At 43.4% G+C, this 7,276-nt stretch overlaps 1 non-coding gene across 1 annotated transcript; it reads right to left on the bottom strand.

Annotated features, from left to right (window-relative positions):
* Positions 1-856: 856 nt before the first annotated feature.
* On the bottom strand, positions 857-929 carry Trnas-cga (transfer RNA serine (anticodon CGA)). Its single transcript has one exon. It is a non-coding gene; the product is annotated as a tRNA-Ser (tRNA).
* Between the last annotated feature and the right edge of the window lie 6,347 nt (positions 930-7,276).

Below are 7,276 nucleotides of genomic sequence, written 5' to 3'. Positions count from 1 at the left end.
AGCGTAGCGTGGAGAGCTGCATCAAACGAGTCTCAGGACTGAAGACCACAACAACAACAACAACACTGCGACACACTGGCTGTTGGTTGTTGACATCCAGAGACACTGCTGCACAGCCATGTGGCGCTGTCCTGTTTCCGGGTCGCAGCATGGTTTACCGAGTAGCGTGAGATCTCTTCTTTTTTGCGGCCTCGGTGCGCGCAGTATCGTGTGCGCGCGAGCTGCACAGAGCCAGCAGTACGGTGCGGGCGGCGCCGTTGTGCTCTGCGGAGCCTGCACGTCTGCGGCGGATCTGGGTCCCGGCGAGCCGGCCAGTGCCTCCCACGCCACGCGTCCGCCAATTATCTCGCCTGCCGGCTGTCAGCCTGTGTCCGCACCTCACCCTGCCGACTGGGCGACTCACAGTCACGCAGAGGGGAAGTAGCAAGTCGAAGGGCGAAGTCACTACCGCTTGGCCACTGCGCGTGATTTAATAACTGATGCCTAGCTTCCGTGAATATTCTGCTTCTGACGATAAGAAATCACAACACGAAACAATAATTAATGCAGAGTAATGAAATTTCCAGAATACATTTATCTTGGTAACGTATTTAATTAACACTGCAAGATCACAGGTTAATGTAAGCGCGAGATAAGTCATTGCAAATGTGAAATCCTGGTGCATTAATGACTGGTGTAACCGCGAGAATGTTGAATACTAGCATTCAAACGTGCATGAATTGTGTTCTACACGTGCCGCGTGTAAGTTTGTGGGATGGACTTTCATGCCCGTTGCATTTGGTCGGTTAAACAGGGACGGTCGATGCTGGTTCTGGATGACGCTGGAGTTGAAACTTCGTGGCAGATTAAAACTGTGTGCCTGACCGAGACTCGAACTCGGGACCTTTGCCTTTCGCGGGCAATTGCTCTACCAACTGAGCTATCCAAGCGAACCTTGCAGAACTAGCACTCCTGAAAGAAAGGATTTGCGGAGACATGGCTTAGCCACAGCCTGGGGGATGTTTCCAAAATGAGATTTTCACTCTGTGTAAAGCTGTGAGGACGGGGCGTGAGTCGTCCTCGGGTAGCTCAGTTGGTAGAGCACTTGCCCGCGAAAGGCAAAGGTCCCGAGTTCGAGTCTCGGTCAGGCACACAGTTTTAATCTGCCAGCAAGTCTCATATCAGCGCACACTCCGCCGCAGAGTCAGAATCTCATTCTGGACGCTGAAGCTGTCCTATACGTGGTGCATTGGAGACAGATCTGGTCATCGAGTAGGCCAAGTGAACATGTCGACACTCTGTAGAGCATGTCGGGTTACAACTGCGGTATGTGGAGGAGCATTACTCTATGGCCGAACAACAGGTTATAACACTCCCTGTTTGCTACTACTGTACCATAACCTTAAAACCGGAAACAAGTTGTGAAATAAAACTATTTTGTTAAAGCAATTATGGTATATAGCAACAGATCAGTGTTACCCTCTGGGAGGAATTTTGTTATGTTGACCGTGTTGTACCTAACGGAGGTGGCTTATCGGAAGTGAAAGTCAGAATTACGTAAATATTTAAACAGTCACAAATAATATTTTACCTAGCTACACTGTTCAACTGATAAAGAAAACGGTCGCCAGCCTAACTAGGCAAGAGAATGATTAACATTCTCGTCTAAGAAAATAGTTATTAGTATTTTTAACGAATAAACACAACCTATACTTTGTCACACGCGAGTGCAATGAACTCTAACACATACATATGTTTATGGTAAGATTGAAACTAACAGTTAGAGCAGCAGAAACTATTTGCAAAATTATAACAGATACCGAAACACACTATTACTTTCAGGGCTTGTTCAAACTGAATGGTTTTTATAATTAGTGGTCTTCCCATTACTTGTTACCCAGCATTAATACAATAGACAAACTGTGGATCCTGTTATATTATTAATATGCACTTCCTATACACAAGAGAGACATACACTTAACAAACATGAATATATAACGTTTCACAACTGCAGTTTTCCACTTTTACTACAGCGAAACACAATGTTGACAAAATTGCAAGACACTGACTCACCTTTTAGAATTTACTACAGACAACAATGTGATCATTTACTTTATAAGCCTCAGTCTTAAGAACTTTTAATTTTGAAGTTAACAAAAGCACTTTAATAAGCAGTTTTAATAGGAATATTTTCAGCAAACAACATTTACTTTAACTCACTCTCTTGCCACCTTAATTTTAACTTTCTTTTTACTATGTTGAAGAGGCATTAATTAGTAAAATATTGGGCTTTAATGTTCTTTTAGTAAGGACACTCGGATATCACTTTAGCTCAAACGGAGAGGAACCTGAGAGGTGTTATGATGAGGAAAAAAAAATCAGGGTAGGTACATAAATTCAGATAAAATTTACCTTATATTTGAGCACACTAACACATCCATTAAGCTGATCCTTCACTGTACATCATTATAGTATTACGTTACAGTGATTGCGCAACGTGGTGGCAACTGCATGTTGGTAGGTGGATTCGCAGACAGAATTGCTGGACTCTGTCATTTCTTGGTGGCGACGACAGATACAAATTCCAGAATAGTTCCAGCTATTTATCCATCCATCCGAGGCATTGGAAAGTAGCAGAAAAAGCCTCTCTCGGAACCAGCACAATATGCATCTTTTACATGGCAGTGCACGGACTGGTAGCTCGTCCCCGACTCGTAGCTCGTCCGCGACTGACTATCAGTTCCACCTTTTCTACATAGGCTAACCACAATTTGCGCGCGCTACACAGTTCCGTTCCCGAGGGGAACCACAACAACTTTTACGTACAGAATAACTAAGAATCCTAAGTGAGGATCAGCAGTTTACATAACAGCAACCAAATACATTAAATAAAACAGAACATTTGCACATATTGACATTTCTACCAAAAATTATTCACACAAAATTACAATCATATACAGTAAGTTTTGTTCCCTCCAAATGGGACAAAGCATTTAAACGACAATATACTACACCGCATAGAATCACACCATGACTCAAAGTTTTTACAAAGAAAGGAGTATACAGTTTTGTGTTATGTATTCAAACAAACACATTTACAGAAGCACAGCAATGTAACATTCAATGAAACAATAGCAAAATAAATCAGTACAGCATTAGAGTTATGGTGTTACAAGGTCCAGTCGGCAGATTGACGAAAGTTTTGCAGTCAGAGTGCGTCGGACAACCACTAGAGTGCCTGCTACTATTTAATAAACAGTCGTAGGTTGTGCAGTGTTCAAATGGTTCAAATGGCTCTGAGCTCTATGGGACTCAACTGCTGAGGTCATTAGTCCCCTACAACTTAGAACTAGTTAAACCTAACTAACCTAAGGACATCACAAACATCCATGCCCGAGGCAGGATTCGAACCTGCGACCGTTGCGGTCTTGCGGTTCCAGACTGCAGCGCATTTAACCGCACGGCCACTTCGGCCGGCGTGCAGTGTTCGTTATTAACTCAAGAACGACGCGTTTCGCCCGGTTAGGACATGGTCAGGTTTTGTTAAAAAATCAGGAAATTTATGCCAAAAAGCATGATACCCAACATTCTGATTTCTTTTAACATAACCACATGATGACCTACCCTGGGCGAAACGGGTCGTTCTGGAGCTAATAACGAACATTGTGAAACCTTCGACTGTTTATTTTAAAAGTAGCAATAGAACGTTGCTGTACCACCACGCCAAGATGGAATGGAATAATTTTTAGTGCTCTCGTTGTCATACGAAATCGCACCCCAGACCATAATTCCAGATTTAGGTCCAATGTGTCTAGCACGCAGACAGATTGTTTGCAGGCTCACAACTGGCCATCATCTAATTAACACACTGCCATTACTGCCACCGCGGCAGAAGCAGATTTCTTCAGAAAACACAACACACCCCCAGCCCGCCCTCCAATGAGCTCTCGCTTCACACGACTGAAGGAGCAAATTGCGGTGGCCTGGGGTCGGTGGAATGCACGCTACAGGACGTCTGCCTCAGAGCTATACTTGAAGCAGACGGTTTGTAATACGTGCCACTGTGGTGCCAAATACTGCTCAAATTCTGGTTGCAGATGCAGTATGATGCACCAGAACCATACGCTGAGCACGATGGTATTCCCTCTCGGTAGTGCCACATGGCCGTCGGGAGCCCGGTCTTCTTGCGACCATATATTCTCGCGTGTTACCGCTGCCAGCAAGCATTTATACAAGAAAGTTGATAAGGCTGGTGAGAATGACAATGAGCGAAACGCAAGGTAGTGTAAGAATAGGAGGAATGATGTCCAATACATTGAGTATTAAAAACGGAGTGCGAGATGGGATGCATTGGCATGTCTTCTCTGTAATGCCGCCCTGGAGAAGGTGATGAGAAACGCAAACCTTCTGAATAGGGTAACGAGCTTCTATAAATCAGAGCAGATACTGGCCTACGCGGGTGACATAGATATAATAGCAAAAACCCAAAAAGCAACGGAAGAGACATTTTCACAGCTCTCGAACAGTAGGAACATGGGGTTAATCATTAATGAACAAAAAGCAATATATGGCAGGTGGAAAAGCACATAGAGAAAATATGCAAAACGCAATAACGATGGGCAATTATACGGTTGAGAGAGTTGAACATTTCAAGTACCTGGGCTCGACAGTTACGCATCTAAATGATACCTCCTATGAAATTGAGCAGAGATTAATACTAGCCAACAGAGCCTATTTTGCCCTAACAAGACTTATATCCTCAAGGCTCCTGACTCGTACCACTAAATTAACTATGTATAAATCAGTTATAAGGCCAGTGCTTACATATGCCTCTGAAGCCTGGGCATTAACAACTAAAAATACTGAAAGACTGGATGCATGTGAAAGAAAGGTACTTAGACGAATTATCGGCCCAATCTGTGAAAGGGGAAGATGGAGGAGGAGATGCAACCATGAGTTGTAAATCATATACAGAGACCAACCCATCAGAAGTATAGTGAAATCATCTAGAGTGAGGTGGCGGCACATATGGCTCGCATGAATGATACAGAAGTACCAAAAAGAATACTACAAGGAAAGCCAGGAGGGCAGAGAGGACGTGGTCGACCAAGAGCCAGATGGGAAGATGGAGTAATCGAAGATCTTAGGAAGATGGGCTATAGAAACTGGAGAGTACTGGCAAAGGACCGAGAGAAATTGTAGAAGAGGCCAAGGCTCATCATGAGCTGCAGAGCCAAGGAAGAAGAAGACTGCTGCCAGCAATCGTGTACAATGGCTACATTCCTGCCGTCTTTATACAATATCGCACAAGCAACATTCGATTCTCGTAGGCCTATTACACGACCTTGTTCAAACTCAGTGAGGTGTTGACAATGGCGTCTTTCCCTTACACGTATTCTTGACTGTCATCAACTCACCACATTCAATCTCAAAGGTAACCAACGCTTAGGGCAGCTAGGCGTGTATTTAAAGCAAACCTGATTTCCATCCTCATAGTTCTGCTACCAGCTCCAGTCTCATGTGGCTGCCACGGAATTTGAACAAACTTAATATTTCAGATCTAGAAACACGCCTACCACCTTTCTTTTATGTCGCGCAACTACCTATTGGTGTTGCGACTTTCTTCCGTCGGTATACAACAAACGTGTGTGTGTGTGTGTGTGTGTGTGTGTGTGTGTGTGTGTGTGTGTGTGTGTGTGTGTGTGCACTCTTGTCCTCTAGCTGCTGTTGAACTTCGTCGTGAACGGGTGAAACAGCTACAAGTACAATTCAGATGGAAAATTAGCACGAACTGCAGAACATTACTTCCGTATCATTCACATGTTTACTCCACACGCCATGATACGGCATGGGACACAGGTTACTTTGCGTACAACTACAATGTCCCACTTCCCTGGTACTTTCGTAAATCATGAGTTGGTGGGTGGGGAGACAAATGGTTCAAATGGTTCTGAGCACTATGGGGCTTAACTTCTGAGTCCACTAGAACTTATAACTACTTAAACCTAACTAACCTAAGGACATCGTACACATCCATGCCCGAGGCACGATTCTAACCTGCGACTGTAGCGGCCGCGCGGTTCCAGACTGAAGCGCCTAGAACCGCTCGGCCACTCCGGTCGGCGTGGGGAGACAAACTGTCGGTAAGTCTTCATATGAGCTCAAAAATTTCTTTTTTTTTCTCCTTTCATGTTCATATCAAGAGACGTACGTAGAAAAAAATTAATATGTTTTTCATTTGTCTTGGAACTTACAGACTCGTAATTTTAAGTGCACACTTCTCTGCAAAGCATAACGCTTCTCTTCCAAAGTCTGTCATTGGAGTTTAATGAGAATCTGAGTGCCGATGTCACGTTTATTAAGCGAATCCGAGACGAATACGCCGTTCCTCTTTGTATCTTATCTATTTCTTCTATTTAACTCTAGCTGGTAAGAGTCCTAGACTATCGAGAAATAGAGAAGGACCGGCCGAAGGACGTTTTTATAAATTTGCTCTTTCTTGGTTGAATTACATTTCCTTAAAAGTCTTCAAGTTGATCTTTGACAGGCATCTGTTATTCCTAAAACTAGTTTTACTCCGTCATTGCACTTAACGTGACTGGGAACGCACTGCTATATATTTTGTGGTTGCTACTTTTTCCATTTATTTATCGCTGATCGTTAAACCATATAAGAACGGATCTTTCTGCCAACTTACCTTTATCTATCTACTTCTACATTATTAATCTCCGGTTCACATTTATATGCCTCGCAGAGGGTTATTTATATGCCTCGCAGAAGGTTCATCGAACCACTTCCATTCTATTTCTCAACATTTTCACTCTCGAACAGCACGCAGGGAAAACGAACACGTAAATCTTTCTGTGCGAGCTCTGATTTCTCTTATTTTATTACAATGATCATGTCTCCCTATGTACTCAGCGGTCAACAAAATATTTTCGCCTTCGGAGGAGAACGTTACAGATTTAAATTTGGCGAAAAGATCTCGCCGCAACAAAATACGCCTCTGTTTTTACGATTGCCACCCCAATTCACGTATCATATCAGTGACACTCACTGGCCACGTGAACAAACTTGTGACTTTCTCTCCTGTTTCGCGATAATACAAAACGATCTGCCCTTCTCTGAAATTCTTCGAAGTTGTGCGTCAATAATTTCTGGTAAGGATGCCATAGGGGAAAGTGTCCTGTTACTGGGTACGGGTTTTAAATTTGAGATAGCCATCAAACTAGCAGCTTTTAAATTACGAAAAAAGTTTCTTAAAAGACACCATGGAGGAGTTAATCATACGAAAGAA

The sequence above is a fragment of the Schistocerca serialis genome, chromosome 5, assembly GCF_023864345.2.
Source record: "Schistocerca serialis cubense isolate TAMUIC-IGC-003099 chromosome 5, iqSchSeri2.2, whole genome shotgun sequence".
In the NCBI taxonomy this organism is placed as follows: domain Eukaryota; kingdom Metazoa; phylum Arthropoda; class Insecta; order Orthoptera; family Acrididae; genus Schistocerca; species Schistocerca serialis.
This window is presented reverse-complemented; position numbering and strand designations above follow the sequence as displayed.